General features: G+C 38.6%; 1 long non-coding RNA gene and 1 pseudogene across 1 annotated transcript in view; both read right to left on the reverse strand.

Annotated features, from left to right (window-relative positions):
* Positions 1–265: 265 nt before the first annotated feature.
* LOC138394446 (uncharacterized) overlaps positions 266–22,982 on the reverse strand; it is a 44,429-nt gene continuing 21,712 nt past the window's right edge. Inside the window, exons 2-3 of the long non-coding RNA XR_011235307.1 lie at positions 7,571–7,705; positions 266–348 (exon numbers count right to left, since the gene is read on the reverse strand). This is a non-coding gene — a long non-coding RNA (uncharacterized lncRNA). The remainder of the gene's footprint in view (positions 349–7,570; positions 7,706–22,982) is intronic.
* On the reverse strand, positions 12,593–12,698 carry LOC138394954 (U6atac minor spliceosomal RNA; annotated as a pseudogene).

The following is a 22,982-nucleotide window of genomic DNA, read 5'->3' on the forward strand; positions in this document are numbered from 1 at the left end:
CCATAATAACTGGTAGTTTTTCAAACTAACTTATTTACAAAGAAGTAACTTAGGAATGGCCATTCTCCTCCTCTCTAATAATTCTAAGACAGAGAGACATAGCAAACTTTAACTTAAATAAACTGTTCCTGGAAATTGGGCTTCAACAAGTTAAATTTTAATACATAAAAAAAGAAATAATATGTACCTAGTTGCAACTTCAAAGTCAACATACACATGAAGAGGACTTACAGTTTGGGCTTATGTGTATCTGTAGTGACAGGAAGAACTCCAGGAGAACTCAGAAATTTCAATGCCAAACATGTCACAAGAAGTCAGAGGTCACATTTTTCTAACTGGGGTTTGACCCTAAAGTAAGCAATACATGTAATTAATTGATGCCTTATTCTGAAACATTAACTTGAATGGGACTAGTCTACCAATCCACTGTTAGTCTAATCATGCTAGTCACAATGTGATCACCTCTAGAAACACAAAGTCAAAGTTACTCAAGACAGAAAGGAAACATATAGGTTGACTATTTTGATTGCTTTTTCCAAGTAGTCAATAAAAAATAAGTTAACCTCCCCAATCACACTGCCTAGGTAATAATGCCAGTAGAGACTAGTAAAAAATCCATATCTGTTTCAAAAGCATGTCTTTAAACTATAACTATTACTTAAAATAATTATAAACTTCTAATGCCATGTTATAACTACCCAAATTAGATGTGCATAATTTGTTTGGATTAAAGAAGAAAAGAAAGTGATATATGTAACTTGATTTTATTGGACATTAAACTATACATGGTATTTAGGGAAATAACATGACAATGAGTTATGGATCATTAGGAATCTGCATGATTGAAGGCTTAAATTTCACTTGTTACTGATTTTTTGTTATATGATTCTTCACCCTTTATATCTTGATTAGAAATCTGTGAAACAAGGGCTAACATCATCTTAAGCATAAAAATATTTTATAAATATTTAATAGAAATGTTAAGTAACTGAGTATTTCAAAGCTTTAATGACACCTATCCAAATTACATAAAAGTGATGAATTCATGTGACAACTATAGTGTTACAGACATTTAAACTGAAAAGAGGACTACTATTACCTATGCGTATATTCATACAACCCTCAACTGACTACCGTATTTCCTTTTTTAATGATAAAATGACTCAACTGTTTCAATTTTATGATGATTAAACATTAGAAGACATTCTTCCATTTCTAGAAATGTAAAACGTTTTTACTGAGAGGCCAAAATTCGTGCTTATTTAGTTCCCAAATGAAGTCATCTATAGAAATTATGTTATCATTAATTTATAAACATGAGCTTTAAACCAGAGGGACAGCTTCACCATTAATCAAAACATCAGACTTTATCCCAGATATGTATTTTGAGCTCAGATTGATCTTTTCAGTAAAAATACTTTCCATAGCAAAATAATAAAACTTGTGAAAGAAGTTTCCCTTAGGTATATTTTTTTAAAGATTTGAATTATTGAATAAATCTCAGCAGTGATTCTGTAACTTACAGCACCTTTCCTACTTTCTTGGATACACTAGCAGTTCTTTTAAACAAGGAAAATTAAAAGAAAGTGGTAAAAAGGACTCAGAACACTCTTTCCTGGGGAGGTGTCATGGACAGGTACTGCTATGAACTCTGAATGTTGGATATCATCACACTTAGGTGGAGTAAACATCTAGAATGAACACAGATATATATGCCTATTTTGTTATCGAGATAAGAAGATTATTAGTTTCTAAGAGTTCAATCAATTATGAGGATCTGAGGCATAACTGCTTTAAAAGGCCACAAATTCTACTCGTGGAATTTCCTTTTAAAATTGCAATGTCAGTCTTACTACATTAAGGATCCTGTATTTGATGGTGATATTGCTGTGGATTCTGTGTGTCCAGAGTTATACACAAACATGAAGAACAGGCCTTGGGTTTGTTTCTGCTAAAAGGGATTTTTTTTTTTTTTTTATTGCTTTTAGCTCTGCTTTTGAACTTCAGAAAATATCCAGTGCCTTTAGCAACAACTTTTTTTTTTTTTTTTTTTTTGAGACAGAGTGTGGCTCTGTTGCCTAGGCTAGAGTGAGTGCCGTGGCATCAGCCTAGCTCACAGCAACCTCAAACTCCTGGGCTCAAGCAATCCTACTGCCTCAGCCTCCCCAGTAGCTGGGACTACAGGCATGCGCCACCATGCCTGGCTAATTTTTTTTCTACATATATTTTTAGTTGGCCAGATCATTTCTTTCTATTTTTAGTAGAGATGGGGTCTCACTCTTGCTCAGGCTGGTCTCGAACTCCTGACCTCGAGCGATCCACCCGCCTCGGCCTCCCAGAGTGCTAAACAATTTTTTTTTTTTTAAAAGAAAAATCGCAAGATTTTTGTCAACTGGGAAGATGGTGGAGGTAACAGTTTTAAACTCACCCCCAAACTTCCTAGACAGAGTTACTGGAAGAGTAGCAAACAAAACAAAGCAAAAGGCCCTGGGACAACCTATACAGTACCAAAAAAATTAAGCGATAAGGAGTCCTGTGAATCCCAAAATTTGAGCAGTCAGGACAAATCTGCAAGAGCTACAGTTGCAATCGGTACTGACAGCTACGGAGGACAAGGAAGGACATGGCGGGGAATCTAGGGGAGCTGAGCACAAGAGGACCAAACTCGCAGCTGCAATGGACAGGGTGAGACACCCTCACGTGAGACGATCCACAGTAACGCACGGATCCATGGTAAAGTCCCAAGGAGCTGGAGCACGACAGCCCTCTGAACACTCAAAATTAGGAAAAGCTCCCTTCCAGGACAAAGCCCCATATCATAGAGAAGTGTGAGGAATTAAAGTATCAAATACTACTGGAGTCAGTTAAAAAGACCTTTAGTATAAGAAAGGGTGGTTCAAGGAAAAATGGGGGAAAGACAGAGAAAAACCTAGGAAATCTCAAGAAATATGAGGCCATATTTTTAGCACTTCATAAAACTGGCATAAGAAGAGCATTAGAGCCATGAATCTAGTAAAAGGATACAGACCTACTTCTCCCTGCTACAAGTTTGGGAAAACAGATTTTCACACCAGAATGACAACAGGAAGGACTGCGGCTCACAGGACAGAGTGACACCCTTATGATGAAAGCGTGTCAGAAAGATACGCCTGCAAAACAGAAGAAAACCAGGGTCCACTGTTTCAAGAAATGAGAAAAGACATTAAGAAAATGATATAATAGGAAAGCTGTAAATCAGAATTAGAAAAACTCAGGAATGAGTTAAACATTTGAAGTAAATGGAAAAGAAATCACTTCAGAAGTGAAGTCTAAACTAGAAGCTACACAAGAGTGATTATACAGCAGATAATATCAGATAAACAGAAGTTGCAAAGAACGAAAAAATTAAAAATCAAAAAGAAAAAAGATGAAAACAATTCAATTGAAAATTACAAACACAGAAGACAGGAAAAGAAGACTAAACATACTAAGACAGGCCTCAAATAATAAAAACTAAATATATATAATAGTAATATAATCATAACTATATATAATTTAAAGTTTCTTATTCTCAGATAGCTGTGTATATAATGTTGAATAAAATAGTGACTAATTATATGATATTCTAAAATTTTATTGTTCATGATATCCATGATTCTCACCATGTCAGAGGAAAGGTAAGATTTTAGATAGAAGAGATACATAAAACCCAGTAGCCATAAATTTGAATGGAAAATATCAGTATGAATTAATGAGGTGTTTTTATCTTTTAAAAGTATATCGATTTCCTAACTCTGTCCATTCCAAGGCCTAGAGAGACAACACAGTAGCAACACGGAGTGGCCAGAAAGTACTGTTGAAATACAATTTCAAACTAAAAGAAACCGGAGCCCCTGGAAGAAACTAGCGGTTTAGGATGTGTACAAAATGGGCCTTAAACCTTGTCACCCGAGAAAGCAGCAACGAACTTCGGGAGCCAACACAGAGGCTCCCGCTGGTCAAAGATGGGAAAACCTCAGCATCAGTAAGGGTTTTGTCAAAAATGGACTCAAGTATCTCAAGTGTGTTTAAGTCCATGGATTGCAAATGACAACTAAAAGAAAAAACCTAGCTGGTTACCACTGGAGGATGCTATTTTGAAAACTGATAAATACATAAAGAGAAGGAATTAAACACTTCTCCTACTTTTCCCATGTGAACCATCCCACAGCGTAACCCAATAGCAGATAATGGGAGCCTATGTCCTTACAGAGGCATTCCAGTTAGCAAAGGAAAGATAAAATTAGATTACCGCCATTTTGCAATTCTTAATGAATTACTGGATCTAGCATCAATAGCTACATATATCACAAAATGAGACAACTGACACATGTGCCTCCTGAAAACACAACTCTCCGCAGCCTGTGCAGCAGCCTCGACCCACCCACAGCCCCTGGACCAACCTTCAATTTCCATGAAATACAGAGGACTGAGCAGCAGGTCAAACTGGACCACAGGGCTGCGATCCTCGAAAGCCAGACTGTGAGAAACCAAATGACCCAGTTTCCCCAATCAATAAATCCCAAATGAAAGCCACAACAAAAAAGATGGATGAGAAATCCACGGATCAAAAGAACCGAAACAAGCAGAACGAAGCCATTATACCAAAGTAAACGATAATGTTTAGGACGCAGGATGCAGGACTGCCTAAGAGGCGGTCACACCAAACCCCGTAACTTTGAATGCACGACTCAAACTATGTAGCTTTCAATTTTTTTTTTATAATGGAGTCACCAGTCAAAATAAAGAGTGAAACTTAATGACAACATATGCAATCCTAACAATAATTCTTCTGCAGCCTTCTGTAACTTCAGCCATTTCTAAAGTTTAAAAGTCACCTCTATGTTCAGACTTAACTGTAAATAAGCAGAACAACTTGACTTAAAATGAATCCAAGGCTTGAAAGTGCAGAGTAGGAATATCAGGCTTTACAGCAAAAGATTGGACTTCCTGTCCTCGTCCCTTGCCACTTCCTAACTGACCTCAGGCAAGCGCAGCAGGCAAGAAAGTTGACGTTAACCAAGAAGCCAAGGCACTGGGTCAGGCAGTTCTCTGCACAGTCCCCCCTGGAGCCAACTGTCCAGCAGGGAGATAGTCACGACTGTGACTGATGTTGGGAAAAAAGCACAGAACGCTCGGACGTGAGCCACTGTGATGGGAGGAAATGCCACACAGCTCTCAGAGGGGACGAGGCAGAGGACACACAAGGAACCCCTCCTGAGCACTTAACCTCGGGTTTTCTTCCTTTCTTTTCGTCCATCTTTATATGACACTAATAAAACTAAGACTATTTACTAGGTAAAATAAATTTATTGATACTTAATTTAGGAACTATGGACCTCACAACATGAAGGACGATAACCCTTGGCATCATTTAAGGCTACACTGATGAAGCAAGGAGAGAAAGGAACACTTACCGACAAGCCGCGATACAAAAGGAGAAGGCGTGTGCAATCCTGTTCAACAACCTTTGCATCCTTTGCCACAGTTTAACTTGCGCACACACAGGTGCTGTGATAATCCAACAGACCTCTGCACCCAGCACTGCGGGGTTAATTCTCTGACTCCCCCACACGGCAGGTGGTCACAACCTAACAGCAACATTCACTAGGAGAGTCTGACAGCTTCCTAGGGAACATCCCTAGAGCTTCTAGAAGGATGCTACACGTGAGATCTAGAAAGATGCCACACGTGAGAAAAAGGAGTAGTCTGAAAAACTGAAATGGTTCAGTCAAGCTTACATGATTTTAATTTTTAAAAACGAATCCAAAGAACAGTATGGCATTTCAGCAGCCTTCTGTGAGCAATTTTGATATACAAAAACTGTTTTGTTAAAAGTCTCAACCATAAGAAAATACTACTTTTAAGTCTTCGAGATTTTTTAAATGTTTGTATTATCAACATCACCTCTCTGTAATTTGTATTTAGCTACCACACCTCAAATTATTTGCTTTAATTAAAAATATAATAATTAAAACAACGTACTTTTTATTCTTATTTTTCATACAGTATTATTTTGTTCCTTCCACTATCCTACAGGAGCTAAGAGTTGTGCATGGTCAGCTTTAAAGTATTCTGAGCGTGAGTGTAGAGTCAGAGCCACACAGAACCTGAACCCTTTCTCTATCTTCTGTTCCTTCCCTTGCAGGTAATTTTATGATCTTCTTCACCAGAATACAGGGAAGGGACAAAAATATATGTAATTCAATTTTGTTACTTATTAACAAAGGCCAAAAAAAAAGCGTTTAAGTGAGCTTTTGTAAATTATCTGTTTTCCATTTTTACACATAGCATTTAAAGAATATGGAGATATAGGTATAAAGAAATTTTATCTAAATTAACAACAACAACAAAACCAACCTCCAAACATTTAAAAGGATAAATTTGGCTTTTGCTTTGTTTTGTTTTGTTTTGACACAGAGTCTCACACTCTGTTGCCCAGGCTAGAGTGCCGTGGTGTCAGCCTAGCTCACAGCAACTGCAAACTCCTGGGCTCAAGCGATCCTCCTGCCTCAGCCTCCAAAGTAGCTGGGACTACAGGCATGCGCCACCATGCCCGGCTAATTTTTTCTGTATATATTTTTAGGTGTCCATATAATTTCTTTCTATTTTTAGTAGAGACGGGTCTCGCTCTTGCTCGGGCTGGTCTCAAACTCCTGAGCTCAAACAATCTGCCCACCTCGGCCTCCCAGAGTGCTAGGATAAATTTGGCTTTATTCCTTTAAAAATACCCAGAGAAACAAAATAAAACCAAGTTCTTATTTTAAGACATCCTTATAATTAGTATATAACAAGTAAATAGAAGAGTCATAAATTAGTTTGATTTTATTTTGTATCCTGAATCTTTGTCTACCAATATAAATAGCATTAGAAACCAGGGTGGGGAGGAACTTTCTTTTTAAAAACTGAGTGGTTTTTTTAATAATTTCTAAAATATAGAATGAAATTATTAAAAATTCTGTCAGTGGGATATGACCTAATGCAATTTTGCTTTGTTTTGTTAAGAGGGTCTTTGAGGGACTCTGTGGCCCCAGTTAGAGTACAATGCCATCATCATAGCTCACTGCAGCCTCCAGCTCCTGGGCTAAGGTGATATCCTCCTGCCTCAGCCTCCCAAAGTGCTAGGATTACAAGTGTGAGCACACAGGCAAGATGTTATTTACTTACTGCACATACCATGCTTGTCCTGCATTACAATGAGTAACGAACAGTATACTATTTTTAGACAGCTTCACTACATAAAAGCAAATGATTAACTAAAAGCCATTTTAATAAAAGACCTAAAGAGTTAAAAATTCTGATAACTGCAAAACTATTATAAATAGTACATACTGATATTTTACTTATCTAACATTTATTTTATAAACACAAGTTGCTTGTGTATGTTTCTGTATTTGTTTTTCTAACAACTATATACTCCTGCAAGGTAAGTGACTTCAGTCCTTTGTAATGTACGTTGATTAGCATAATAAAGTATTTTTGGACTTTCCCCCTAAGGTCTCACATGAAATTTTACAGGGATTTTTTTGTTTGTTTGTTTAAATTTACTTACTTTGTAATACGGTCAATGTTGGCAATTTGCTTCTGGTTCCGTATAATCTCAATGGCTGCTCAAAGATGCTGGATAGCTTTTGTATCCGCCTGTCATCTTTTTGTTAAACGTGCCATGACCTGTTTACTTCTTTAGCTGTAGTAAGACATAAAAACATAAGGGAAAAAAACATTACAAATTGAATTATTATCAACACAAGTGAGTACCATCATCAGTGCCTCTTGACTACTGATCATACCAAGGTAGCAGGTAGCACTGCCAACTTTTTGCCTCATTCCCTGCTATCCACCTCACCACCTTCTTCATACAAGTTACCATTTGCTTCATTACTTCATAAAAAGTGAGAGTCTAAAAATGAAAGGGTTAAGGTTTTCCCAAAGAGGACAAGTGGCTACCTTATGCCAACATGTTTTATTAAATAAATTTAAGTTTTATTCTAATGCACAGAAATATTACAAGACAAAATTTCATTTATCAATAATGCATTGTTTGTAATTTGATCAATATAAAATGGAATTTAAATGCCCTAATTGTTTGTACTTTGGTTTATTATAATCATGGCTTAAAAAGTCCAATTCTGTATGCATATATTGATAAATGGAAGCATTTCAATAAAATAAAACCATGAACAGAAAATGCAAAAAGTATTAATAGTTACTTCTGGGGTAAGATGGGAAAAGCTGGCAAACAGGATACCAGAGGGCCACAAATTATTAGGAACAATCATATTCTTGAATAGATGTTAATTTCAGGGGTATTTATTACATTATTAAGAAACAACATTGCTATTTATTCAAATTTCAGTATTCTGGAGTAACTGAAGAAAATAGCCACCCGACCTCCAGATGATTTTCCACCTGTGCCTGGCAAGACTGGGGAAAACCCTGGGGCCACAGCTTGGGTGTCTGGTGACTGAGGGTTTTACAAAAGAGGCCTCTCCTGACTCAGCTTGGAGGGACTCATCTGTTAGGAACAGAGTGAGCCTATGAAAACTTCACCACGAACTTTGTGTTAGATCATGAATCCCAGCATTTGGCAACAACTGAAACATATCTCTAAATCTTACAGATTATAATGCTAAGTTTAAAATCTAGGCCTTAAAAATACAGTAAACGTTAAAGCTTCTGGGATTCCTAAAATCTCCTTGCCGGGACCTTTCCTGTCCTGTAAGGGAAGAGAATGAGCGAGGGAAGCTCATTCTCGGCACTTCACTGTGCTGCGTGATTGCCAACTGAGCCCCGTGAATCTCCTCTTTCTCCACCTCCACACTTCTTTTCACAGCCCTCTCAGTTCTCCCTTTCCTTGACAAACCCAAGTAAACCCCACAGTTGCTATCAAAGCTTATCCTGAGAAGACTCACTTCCAGTCAGTCTGGGGTCAGTGAGACTCCTAGAATGAGATGGTTTTCAGAATTACACTACTGACAGAATACATTTTGAACATGTTTTAAAAGGTATTCTTGAATATCCTACTTCTTCACACTTTTACTTATAATAGTTCCAGACTTTGCTCCAAGAAAATAAAGAAAAAATAATGCCAGTATTCAAATTTAAAGAAAACTTAAGGAAAATCAGTTGGTTCTGTACAAACATAGATGTAAAACTAAAAGATAATGAAAATTACAATTAAGAAACACTTCTGTTTTAGAGTAATCACTTTAAGATGAAAGAAACTTTAAGATGAAAGAAGACAGAAACGTCTCAGTTTAAGTGCACTCATAGAGGAGTGCCAACTTTCAGGATCTGATAAGCTGTACAGTAGGAATTCAGTGGTAAGAACATATGTTAGAAAGTGACATCTAATGGTGAACTGTAATAATACAACTTAACCCTGTGAGATTATACAAAGACTCATACAAAACAACAAAATTTCAGTCATTCTTATACACTTGAAAAAATACACAGTTGCCCACTTTGTGTAAAGCACTGTGCTAAACATAAGGAAGTATTTAAAAATGTGTAAATAATGGCCAGGCATGGTGGCTTATGCCTGTAAATCTAGCACTTTGGGAGGCCAAGGCAGGAAGATTGCTTGAGGCCAGCAGTTCAAGACCAGCCCGAGCAAAAGCAAGACCTCATCTCTGTAAAAATTAGGAAAAAAAAATATAGCCAAGCATGGTGGCACATGCTTGTAGTGCCAGGTACTCAGGAGGCTGAGGCAGGAGGATCACTTGAGCCCAGAAATTTGAGGTTGCTTTGAGTTGTAATGACACCACTGCACTTTAGAATAGGTGACTGAATGAGATCTTGTCTAAAAAAAAAAAAAAAAAAGTAAAAAATACTGATGCTTGCCAAAAAATAACCTAAAACCAGTAGAGAAAATATGGCATATGCATGGAACTATGAATTGTACGGTAATATATGACATATAAATTGTCCACAATATGAAAATTTGGATGGCGAGACATTAATTCTAGCTTCAGTAAAAATTAAGCAGAAAGAAAGAGACGTCTTCTGCAAAATGGTAAATATATGGAAAAATATAAGAGCCAATCTTTTCCTTTGTTAATTTCTTTAAAAGATAATTGGCTGCTTAAAGCAAAGATAAAAATAATTGGTAGGTGTCATTAGGTTTATAATGCATGTAGAAGTAAAATACATGAGAACCACAGCAAACAGATGAGAAAGGGGGAATAAACAGAATGATACTATTGCAAATCTCTTACATTTTTTGTGAAGTGGTATTATGTTACAATGTTATATATTATATATTGTAAATGAATTATATTAATTCATGGGAGACTACGGTACATTAAGCATGCATATTGTAATTTCTAGAACACTAAGGAATAATACAAATAGGTATAGCTAATATATAATGAAACTTGTAAGTTTTTTCAAAATACACATATATAAAATTATAAATAATTTATTCAGAACTATCAAATATGAAGCAGCAAAGCTAACATTTCTAAATAATATTAAAATAGGAAACACAACTATTTATAGAATATAACAAGCAGAAGAACACAGTGGGAACCAAGTGGCAAAAACTCTAAAAGTGATGTCACATATTTCTAGAAATGATTAAAATCGAGATTAAAGAATGATGCAATGCTACACACCTCAGGAAAAGAGATGTAATGTTAAAATCAAAGATTTGTGGGCTCTGCCTGAACCGAGACACAGAAAGCAGGTTCACCTCGCGATGCAGGTGCCCTGTGGGGAGGGTCATTCGCACTAGAAGCCCAAGTAGGGAAGCAAAAGCGACAGGGCCAGGAGGTGGAGGAAGAGAAGAGCGACTTTTTCACTGCTGCCTTCGCGGGAGCGAGCGGCCGTGGAAGCTTCTGGAGGGCGGGGAGGCGGCCCGCGGCTGGGGGAGCAGCCTCTGGGCCCCGGGGGCTGCAGAAACCTCTCAAGGACGCGGTTTTGTCCCTGGCCACCTGCGACCTGGCGGGGACAGGAGACCTGGCGCGGTGCGGGCGGCCCTGGCCGAGCGGCGGGAGCTGCGGCCCGAGGAGGTTTCGCTTCCCGGAACCGGAGCCAGACGGAGCTTCCCCCGCGCAGTGGACGCGGCTCCCGGCGCCCCGGCCGCCCTCGGAGGAGGCGGGAGGCTGCGGCTCCAGCCGGGGCTGCGGCTTCTCCCACCCGGAGTCCCGAGTCCCGGGACGAGGCCGAGGAGCCGCCAGCGCGAGCCCGTCTGACCGACCCGAGCGATGCGCGGTGGAGCCGCGTGGCGACCCCAGCACCCTGGGCCGACCAAGGCCCGCGGCTGCCGGCTGCTCTGCGGCCCCGGGTCCGCCTCCGTGTCCCTGGAGGACCGCAGCGACTGCGCGCTGGCCGTGGTCCGCGACAGCTCCGCATCAGGGCACCGGAGACACCGCGTCTTCCTGCGGGTGGTCAGCAGGGCCATCGCGGGGGCCGCAGTGGGATCCAGTTCGCCCCTTCCACCTGGACCTCCCGGGGATGGACAGAGACCTCGAGGGCTCCGGTTTACACAGGAGCAAAAATCACTGGAACGATGCTGACGATTTCACTGGCTGGGCCGGGATGTGGCCTCCCCAACCCGGAGTGTCCTTCCTGAAGACGAGCAAAGCTCCAGTGGGACCAAGCAGTCGCCACTCTGTTCTTCACTCCTGCCACAGCTTTCCACGTGGGACTGGCTCCAGCGAATGGGGGCCCCAAGTTACCTACTGTTGTCACACTGTACACGTATTCGGTATTTCAAGGCTTGAGATTGTGACAGGCTCCGAATTGTGATTTACATTAAATTCATGACAGGTATTAAAAAAAAAAAAAAGCCCAAGTAGAACATTACAAAGAACGCAAGAGAAAGACAAATCCAAGCGAGGTGAATACAATGAAGTTTGGGGCATACTATAAAAGTATCCAAAACAGCTTGGCCTATTAAGGCAAGATCTCTTTAAAGTATAACCACTGACATTCTTCTCACAAAATCTAAATTTATTCCTTGATTTAACATATAATTCACATTCACCTGTGACAACACCAGGAGCTCTTCTACGCTCTAAGGATACAGCAATAAGCAAAGAGACAAAAATCCTTCTCTAATCTAATAAATATGATTAATGACGTGACTAGATACAAGAAAAGAATTGTAATTTGGGTGTTCACCAATAAAAAGAAAATTAGATCCTATGTGTAGACAGTTGATCATTTAAGGTCCTTGTTGATGCGGCCAAACCAACTTTTCAGCCCCTCCTTACCTGGATGTGTATTCTATCACTATTAAACTGTACTATTCACATTCCCAAATATGCCCCCAAACCTCACACCTCTAGCCCTTTGTTTATGCAGTTCTCTCTTCTGGAATGTTCTCCCCTGCCCCATTACTAATTAGTAAAAACTTTCCCTTCTAGGACTTACTCTAATCCAATCTTCCCTGACCAAACTAAATCAAACTCAATTGTCTTTTGTATTCTAACAGTAATTTGTTTATATCTCTCTCACAAATTTATTGCTTGTACACATAACTACATATTCCTCAAAAGAATTCTTTTAATTCAACTAAGACAAGACATGTCATTTATTTTTACATCTAATGTCTTTCAAGGTGCCTAGCACAGGTTTCTTTTTTTTTTTTTTTTTTTTTGAGTGTTGTACAGGCCCCAGAGCCTCTTCCATCCTTGTCAAGGGGAGTGCTAACCTTCTCTCCTTTCATACAACACCCTAGCACAGGTTTCAACATGTTAAATCTGCAATACAAAATTTTTAAACTCAACTTTTTCAGCTGTTATGTAAACAACAAGATCCTAGAGTAAGCCTTCATTTCTGTTTTATCAAAAACTGAGACATCAAAAAGGAAGACCAAGACTGGAAGACTTGCAGAGATCATTGCTATAGTCCTCAATCTTTTTTCTGCTCAAATGCATTTGAGGAATACAACAGACTCCTTTCACTAAAAGTAGCTCGTGACCCTCAAAAATAAAAAACAGAAAACTTGTGAGTAACTTTAATGAGGCCCCAGGCGACACTGACACTCTCCACCCTACAAACGCAGGCTCACCGCAGCCCCTCGGTCACAGCAGCGTCGTATTTTGCGCCCACACCAGCTTTACACAAACAGCAGGGAAAAGAAGAGAGAAAAGGAGAAAGCAAGTCAGGAAAACCTTTAAAATGGGCAAAGTTGAACAATCTGCGTGGGGATATACATGTATGTGAAAATTGCTTTAATGCAAGAGAACGATAAACACAGCAGGCAGGAGAGCAGCGAGGGGACAGGGAGGAGACGGGGAAGCCACATGCGAATTCACACCATCAAACAGGTTCTGAGTTTTACTTTCAATGGGTTCAAGTTTTTGCTTTTTTATTATGTTGCATAAAATGAATATAAAAATATTTTCAAACATTTGCATCAAATATTACATAAAATTAAAAAATTAATCCCATTTGTTTTGGATGTACATTTCATTGTTACTTCAGTAAGTCTGAACTTTCCCCAAAAGTCTACTAGCAATTTTAAATTATTTTTCATTCATCGTCAATTCATACCATTTTCCCATTTATGTGTTAATTTTTCATATATTAACATTACTCATGCTTTTCTCTCTTTGCCTCCTAAGAAACATTAAATAAAATTATACTGAAATCTAGCTATGTATCCCTTTATCACCGTGAGTCTTGCAGTCGGGCACTGTCAGTCCCCCAACTTCGTTATTCTTCAAAATTATGTGGACTAGTCTGGGTCTTCTGCCTCTGCATATAAACTTTAGAATCATTTTTTTTTTTCATCCACTTATTCCTTCTTGAATGATCTTCCATTCTTCAGGAAGATCCAGGTTTCTAATCTATATAATTTTCCTCTGAAGAACTTCTTTTAAAATTTCTAAAAAGGCAGGTAACTGGCAAGAAATTCCCTCAATTTTGTCTGTCTTATAAAGTCTGTATTTTTACTTTTTATGGAAGACATAGCTTTGCTGGATACAGAATTCTAGGTGGGTGGATTTTTTTTCTTTCAATACGTTCAATATTTTCACTCCACTCTTCTTGCTTAGTTTCTGAGGAAAAAGACAGTTCTTAACTTTGCTCCTTTATAGGAAAGATTTTTTAATTTTCTGACATTTGAATATCATATGCTTAGGTATTTTTGGCATTTATTCTGCTTGATGTTCTCTGAGCTTCCTGGATCATTGGTGTGGCGTCGACATTAATTTGGTGAAATTCTCAGGCACTAGTGCTTCAAATATTGCTTCTGTTCCTTTCTTTCTTCACTTCCAGCATTCCCATTACACATACATTACACCCTTTGTAGCTGCCCCACAGTTCTAGAATATTCTATTCTGGGTTTGGGTTCCCCCACGCCCAGCTTTTTTCTCTTTGCTTTTCAGTTTTGAAAGTTTCCAACTGTCAAGCTGTGAGAGTCTATCTTCAGCCCTGTCCCGTGAGCCCATGAAAGGCAGTGTACATTTTGCTATAGTGTTTTTTATCTCTAGCACTTCTTTTTGGTTTCTTCTTAGAATTTCTACCTCTATGCTTAGATCACAAATCTAACCTTGCATGTTGCTTATTTTTTGCCTTAAAGTCCTTACCATTTTAATCATGGCCTTTAATAATTCCTGGTCTGATTATTCCAACATTTCTGCCATATCTGCCTCTAATTCTTGTGGTTGTTTAGTCCCTTCAAACTATTTTTTACCTTTCAGTAGGCCTTGCACTTCTCTGTTGAAAGGCAAACATGATGTATTGGGTACAAGGAACCAGGGTACACAGGCCTTCAGTAATGCAGTGGGAGGTGTGGGAGGGAGGCATTCCCAGCCCTGTCATCAGACTGCAGTCTTTGGTGAGCCTGTGCCCTGCACTGCGAACTTCACGGTGCTTCACAGTCCCCCCTTGGGTGGGGCAGGACGGAGCTGGAGGCTGGAGTAGGCTGAAGTTGTTTGTTTCCCTTTCCCCCAGTAGAATGATAGAGGGGGCTGGAGTTGGGTACTTCCCTTCCTCCAGGTAGGTCTGGCGCTGCTAGAATCACCTCTCCAGAGGGGAGGCCTCGTGAAGAACAGAGTGCTCCAGCATCTATCAGAACGGTTCATCTCTCCTTTCTCATGTGAGAAGCACAAAGGGGTTTTTCTCCAGTATTCACTGTGAGGTCCTGGCTGAGCTCCTGGAGGTAAAACTCAGCAATGCACGGAGGCCCTCCCCTGTGACTCAGGCCCTCTGGAGTCTGTAACTCTGAGTTGTCCACATAGAATGTCCAGCAACTCATCAGTTACAGCTCAGGTTTTCCAGCCCCAGCACTGGTTCCCGCAGAGGTTTCTGCTTGCAGGCCTCTGCTGTGAGGAGCTGGGATTCTTTGTATCTGCCTGTCTCTTCATTTTTGGTGCCGCAGTTTGTCCTGTGGTCTGACTCCTCTAAAAGAGCTAAGAGTTGGGTTTTCTTGACTGTTTAGCTTTTCAGTTGTTGTTAGGATGGAGTGGGGACTTAGGAGCTCCTGAAATGCCAGGCTGGAAACCACAAAATTACTGTTTTATATGACATTAAATGAGAATACGCAGTGTTTTCCCAAAGAGGCAACAACTGAAGTAGCATGATTTACTGAAAGATTTCCTTCTTCTCCAACAAAATGTGATACATTCCTAATCGTATATTAAACTCTTTTTTATTTAGAGACAGGGTCTCACTATGTTGCCCAAGCTGGACTCGAACTCCTAGGCTCGAGTCTTCCTCCCACCTCATCCTTCGGAGCAACAGGGACTACAGGTTTGCACCGCTGCCCAGCATCATAATTAAATTCTTATCAATGCTGGCATTACTTTCTTTGATCTGTTTGGTCTCTTATTAGTGCCCCATAATTTATTACAACTTGCATATACAAGCTACATATTTAAAAGCTACAATTCCATGTTTTCATTCATTCGTATATAATTATCGTATATGTATTATCTGCCCAGCAATATTGTCAGTGTTTTAAAGCATGCCATGCTTTCAACATTCTTTATGTCGCTAATAATTTTTACCATTAAATAGACACTAAATAAACACTCACCAATTGAATACTCTCCCCAACCAACCCTGAGATAGTAATGAGCGGGTGGCTGCTGGCGGCCGGGGGAGGGGAGGGCAAGCTCCTGCTTAGTGGGTGCAGAGCTCCAGGGTTACCAAACGGCAGCGCCACTGAGGTGGATGGTGGTGAGAACTGCGCATTATAGATGATGAAAATACACTCAACTGTACACTTCAAATAATTAAAATAATAAATTTTGTTACATGTATTTTACCACAATAAAACTAACTGAAAGAAAAAATAAGGGGAGGAGAAATAAAGTTAGTCCTTAACAATAAGATCCGGTAACCAGCCATTTATTAAGAAGAATAACTATCAATAACACTTCCCCAAGAACCTCCAAGCAGTCAGTGTGGCAAGCACTGAATGTGGACAGTTAGCAAAGCAGAGTACTTAAATTAGACTTCCTGGTAGGTTTTTGTTTATTTATTTTGGCATCAAAGTACATTAGATTAAGAACAGGAAATAACACTATGCAACTTATTGATCAAGGTTCCTGATAGCAAAACAGGTCATTTTGAATACTTTATTTGGTTTTATAAAATGTTTTAATTACTTTTTTAGTTAAACTAGTAAAGCAAAAGTATGTTTCCAGGCTTTTGGATTTGACAGAATAGCAGTTTATAAAACAAAATGATGGGTGCGGAAATTGTTGATCTTTCATTTCTTAAACAGTTACATTGAGGCATAATGCACACTCCATGCAATTTAACTATTTGAAGTATACAATTTAGTACTTGTTATATATAACATTTTTAATTTTTTTTAGAAATGTAAAACAGCATATTGTTTATTGACTACAAATATATCTGCCTCATTTAACTGCATAGTATTCCATAGAATTAGTATACCATTATTTATTAAGAATAAGCACCCTAAAAGTATTCATTGGAAGGAAGAAAGGAGATGCTGAGTTGCCACTCATGACAATGTCCACCAGATTCTCTGATCCAGATTCCTGGAGGTGGCTTATGAAACAGGCCCTCCCCATCTGGCCTATTACATCACTGGAAGGAGTTGTCATTCATGCGATCAGAAAGAAAGTAGCCAAAAAGCTAACACTGAAGTGCAGTTTGTCCATCTAGTGGATTGTCTTGCCTAACCAGTTATCTTGGACAATACCTTTAACTGTTTTGGGGTAAACTCAAGTAATACCAAATTTAAAAGGGTCTTCTAAAAAATTAAATGAAGTAAGAGAATTCCTGTAGCCTCTCCAAAAAGTTAGTTCTGTTTCCAGCTGCCTGCAAGTTAAATTGAGAGAATAATGGTTCATTGCCATATTTGTCACTATGTGCAATTAAGTCAAACCTAGATTGGAAAACAAAAAAAACAATAGCTGGACTGGAGAAGAAGTCTCAGCCAGCACAGCTGAGTTGGCAGTGCCAAAGAGGAGGAGATGGCCATATGCTCAGGCGATTGGTTACATGTAAAAGGACTAAGCAGGCCCGGTGCAGTGGCTCACACCTGTAATCCTAGCACTCTGGGAGGCTGAGGCCAACGGATTGTTTGAGCTCAGCATTTCGAGACCAGGCTGAGCAAAAGTGAGACCCTGCCTCTACTAAAAATAGAAAGAAATTATATGGACAGCTAAAAATATATGTAGAAAAATTAGCCAGGCATGGTGGCGCATGCCTGTAGTCCCAGCTACTCAGGAGGCTGACACAGGAGGATGGATTGAGTCCAGGAGTTTGAGGTTGCTGTGAGCTAGGCTGACACCATGGCACTCTAGCCTGGGCAACAGAGCAATACTCTGACTCAAAAAAAAAAAAAAAAGACAGAAAAACAAAGGACTAAGCAAATATGTCAATACATTGAGTGCCTACCCTCACTCTCAGGGAAGGCAGGTACAAATATAAAAGGGGGAAAGACTAGAATTAGAAACATCTAAGATTGGATTGTAATTGGAACTATCAGTAAAAACTCCTGGTTTCTGATTGATAGATGATAGATAGAAAAACATCTATCTGTGTATAGACATAGATACATATACAGTCAGGCCTCTGTCTGTGGGCTCTGCATCCATGGATTCAACCAATTGTAGATCCAAAATATTTGAGAAAAAAATTGTATCTGTACTGGACATGTACAGACTTTCTTCTCTTGTCATTATTCCCTAAACCATGTAACAACTATTTGCATAGCGTTTACATTACATTAGGTATTATAGGTCTTATAAGTAATCTAGATATGATTTAAAGTATATAAGAGGATGTGCATAGGTTATATGCAAATACTACACCATTTCATATCAGGAACTTGAGCATCCATGGATTTTGGTACCTGTAGGAGGTCCTGGACCCAATCCCCCACTGAGGAACAAGGGACAACTGTATATGTATGTATGTATGTATTTATGTATACATGCACACACATACATACATACACACATAAACACAAAGATGAGTATAACAGCAGCAATGAGCATGCCAGACATCCAGACTTTGGTTTCTAAATATTATTCTCCTCAAAAGGAACCAGAGAAATGGCTAATTTCAGGGCTCAGGCAGGGAAAGTATTTAATAAGCCTAGAACATCATGTACCATAAAGTATGGAAATTCCCAAAAGATCATGGAGATATATCAAAATGACACTGGAGCCAACCAAGGGGCTCCCACTGGCTAAATCTGGGACAATTTGAACATCAAAGAAATGATATAATGAGAGCAATCGTTTATAAACCATTGAATAAAATAGGAACCGAGGAGCCCATACTGATATCAATTAATAGATAAACAAATGGGGGTGGATACAGAGGCAGGAAAGCTTTCCCTTACAATAGAAGGTCAACTAATAAATGTAGAAGGATGATGGAAGGGATGGTTACCATTTGGTAACCCTTATAATAATTGTTTTAGTCAAGGAGCAAAACTGGATACTAATGTAAATGGGTGAAAGTGTGATCAGGAACAGGATTTTTACATAGTCTCAAAATATCTCCAGACAATATTTATTCATTAACTTTCCATTGCAAAGTCTGGCAGACATCATCTTACCAAATGATGAAAGTAAATTTCATCAGCAATGGGACAAATCAACGTCATGTGCCTTCTGATAGATGCATTGAGAAGAACACAGCATCACTTCTGTGGTATTCCTGCCAAAAACGCCTGTCCTGAGTACATTGGTGGTATAGCGGTGAGCACAGCTGCCTTTCAAAACACATGTCCTAAATCCAGTCATGAGGAAACATCAGACAAACACAAACTGATGGACATTCTGCAAAGTAATTGGCCTGTCCTCTCCAAAATATCAAGGTCATGAAAGGAAGGAGAGACTCGGAACTGCTCCAGATAGAAGGAAACTAAAGAGACATGACAGTGAAATGCAATGTGTGATCCTATATTGGATCCTGGATCTGTAAAAGACTTTATTGGAGAAAACCAGTAAAATTTGAATGAGGTTTGTGGATTAGAATGTGCTATGGTATTAATTTCCTGATTTTGATGGACATAATGTGATTCATGTAGAAAAGTGTCTATTTTTTAGGAAACAGACATTGAAGTATTGAGGGGTCCTGTGACATCATGTCTGCCACTTACTGCCAAATGGTTCAGAAAAAAATGACTTGTATCCACACAGAGAGAAAGAGAGAATGATAAGGCAGATGTGGTAAATTTCTAACAACTGGGAAATCAGGCTGAGGGAACACAGGATATCTTTGTACTATTCTTGAAACTGTTTTGAAGAGTTTAATTATTTCCACTTTTATAGTTTTGAAATATTTTTAATAACCCCATTGTAACATCCCCTTCAGCAATTTAATTCAAGATGAGTATAAAATAAGAGCATGAAGCTAATAAGAAATAAGTCATGCACAAAGTAAGAATTTATAAAGATAAATAAATGTTACTAAATATATTAAGACCTATGAATCTTGGATTCTATTTTTTAATTACATACTAAATTTTACTGTTAAAGAGCCATGGGGGGCCAGAAAAGTTCTAAGAGGTCTTTTCTTCATATATTTTTACATTAGGATCAAGAATAAAGTACAGTGATCCTAAGAGGGTTATGTATCAGAGAGTTCTTCTGGAGTTAACTCATATAAGGTTTTTATTTTATTTCATCATAAAACAAGTCAAGCAAAAAAAAGCCTAGCTCTCTTTTCCTGCTGTGACAATGGGTCTGGTCGTCATCTGTGGTGTATGCATCACACTCTGTAAACCTGTATCTTGCTCTTGCCCTATCATCCCATCTTTCTCTCCTCAATAAACCTCATTTCCATGCTTGCCTTACAAAAAAACAGTAAAGCCTGGGAAATACATTATGTAATATAATGTACACCTACCCAGCCTAAAGTAAAACATTTCTAAACACAACAGACTCTCTTCTTCTCCCTACCATGTTCCCAGGACAATATTCTTAATTTAGTATCTGTCATTCCCTTTTAAGTATTTATACTTTTGCTGCACAAGTATATATTTCTTAACAAAATATAATCTTGTTTGGCATGATATTTGACTTTACAGAAATTGTAAAATACCATATACATCCTTCTAAGCTTATTTTTCTCACTCAAGTGTTTTTAGATTTAGTTAGCTTGATACACATAATTTTAATTCATTCGTTTTAACTGCTGTGTAGTGTTCCATGGTTTAAATATATTATTTTTTATTCTATATCATATTGATGAGCATTTAAATTGTTATCCCATCTACCCTATTACAAACAATGTTAAAATGAACACCAAATCTACGCCTTAAAATGTTTTGCAAGCATTTATCTTGGCCGGTGGTTCTCAAACTTTGGAATGCATCAGAATCCCCTGAGGGTTTTGTTGAAACATAGATTGTTGAATCCCACCCCCAGAGGTTCTGATTCATTTTCTAAAAGAGGTTTTTAAGTGATGTTGATGCTGCTGGCCTGAAGACCACACTTTCAGATCCACTGCCCTAGGATGTACATCCTGGAGTAAAATTGCTGGGTCAAATAACTGTGCATCTTCAGCTTTACCAAATTGTGCCAAATTGCTCTGCAAAGGAATTTTAATGATATGCTCTCCCACAACAGGCAAGTTGTCTTTCTCAAATCCACACCACACTTGATGTCACAACACTTTTAAGGTTTTACCAATCCAAAGAAAATGGAATTATGACCGGGCACGGTGGCTCACGCCTGTAATCCTAGCACTCTGGGAAGCTGAGGCGGGTGTATCATTTGAGCTCAGGAGTTCGAGACCAGCCTGAGCAAGAGCAAGACCCCATCTCCACTAAAAATGGAAAGAAATTATAGGGACAACCAAAAATATATATAGAAGTACTCGGGAGGCTGAGTCAGGAGGATTGCTTGAGCCCAGGAGTTTGAGGTTGCTGTGAGCTAGGCTGATGCCACGGCACTCTAGCCCAGGCAACAGAGCGAGACTCTGTATCCCCCCCCAAAACAACAACAACAACAATATGGAATTGTGGTTTTCATTTGAATTTTTATAATTACTAATGAGGTTGGGCATCTTTTTATATGTCTGTGCCATTCAGGCTCGGTTTTCTCTTGTCTGCATTATCTGTTCATTCCTTTGTTTGTTATTAGGGTTTTTAACTTATGTCAAAAGACAAAATTACAACAAATTTAAAGATCCAATTAGCTTTTATTTGTGCTTCTAGAATTGGGCAACACCTCACTCTGTGAAAATAAAATGAGTGTTCTAATGAACTGAGCAGAGAAGACTGGCTTTATAGGCAGAAAAAATGCTGCAGAAAGCAGAAACAATACAAAAAAAATGGATTGGCCATTTCAAAGTTACTTTCCTTATAGGGTTAAAAAAGAGGGGACTTCTTTACTATGCAACTCAGGTTGGTTGACTGGTATTCACCTGCTTTTTGGGAAACTGGTCTGTTTCAAAGTTCTATTTAACTGTGGCACTTAGCACAAGCAAACCCATTCTGGTTTGACCTGGTCTACTGGGGCCTAGTGCAGGCAGCTAGTCCAAAACAGTGGCCTCCCATAAACCTTGTTTAACTCTTATATAGAGTAATAGTTACTAAACTGTCATCTTTAGAACATGATGTGAGGACAATGCACCTATAATACATTTTTGGGAAATTCAACATATATATTTACACTCAGTTTATTATAATATAAAAATTTCTGTGTTATATCAACCTAAAAGTAAGAAGCTGATGAAAAATTAATATAGAGAGTTTATTTGGGCCAAGGTTGAGGACAGTAGCCTGGGAAACACTTTCAAGTTGCCTTGAGGAGTCTTCCAGGGAGCAAGGAAATGTTCAAGATTTTAAAGAAAAAAAGGACAAATCAGGAGAGGGGACAATTACAAAAGTTGTTCAGCAGGAATTCTCATTGGTTTACAGATACAACAGTGGTTAGCGATTGGCGACAGACTGTTGAACTATAGGGTGCATGGCATTTTATGGCTACTTGGCATCAGGTTAGTCTAGAACCTCATAGCAAGTGGCTTCAAGAGGTAATTATTGTGCTCAAGGGGGAGTGAGAGTGACTGCTGTTACATTTTAAATGCCTCTCCTGGCCTGATAGTTTAAAAGTGCTGGAATTCCTCAGATGAAAAGGGTTGTTTTTTTTTCTTTCTCAGTTATAATAGGAGAAATAAGAATACAAAATTACATATGTACCACAATATATAAACTAACACCCCAAAACACCATACTTAGAAAAGAAACTAAAAGGAAATATTCTATCACTGTATGTTCAAGTTTACAAATAGGTTTTTTTTTTATGGCTTTTAAGTATGTACTCTTTCTTCCAATTTTCTATATTTTCAAATTTTTAAATTAAAATAATGTAGTTTCATATTCCATGGAGATTCAGCGCCAAGCTAACACATAAAACAAAAGTCATGTATGTAATATTACCCTGAACATCCCTTAAATTGGGCTGTCTCTCAGAAAGTCCAATAGTGATTGAAGAAATGTTCAGGGTAATTTTGCAATACAACCCATTTTCTGTCTACCATTGGAATTATTGCTGTTTCTTCAGTTGAGT

The sequence above is a fragment of the Eulemur rufifrons genome, chromosome 14 (genome assembly GCF_041146395.1).
Source record: "Eulemur rufifrons isolate Redbay chromosome 14, OSU_ERuf_1, whole genome shotgun sequence".
Lineage (NCBI taxonomy): Eukaryota > Metazoa > Chordata > Mammalia > Primates > Lemuridae > Eulemur > Eulemur rufifrons.